A 254-nucleotide genomic window follows, 5' to 3' on the forward strand; every position below is an offset into this window, starting at 1 on the left:
GCCACGGCCCCCCATTTTTTTTTTTTTTAAAAACCCCCCCCTTTTTAAAAAACCCCCCCCCCAAAAAAAAACAAAGAAAAACAAAAAAAAACCCAAAAAAAAAAGCCAAAAACAAAAAAAAGGAAAAAGAAAAACACGAAAAAACGGAAAAATATAACCAAAAAAATCCCAAAAAAAATTTGGGGAAAAGGAAAAAAATTTCAAGGGGGAAAAGTAAGGTTTGTATTATTTAAAAAAAACCCCGGGTTTCCAAA

This window comes from Penaeus monodon, chromosome 20 (assembly GCF_015228065.2).
Source record: "Penaeus monodon isolate SGIC_2016 chromosome 20, NSTDA_Pmon_1, whole genome shotgun sequence".
NCBI classification, from domain to species: Eukaryota; Metazoa; Arthropoda; class Malacostraca; order Decapoda; family Penaeidae; genus Penaeus; species Penaeus monodon.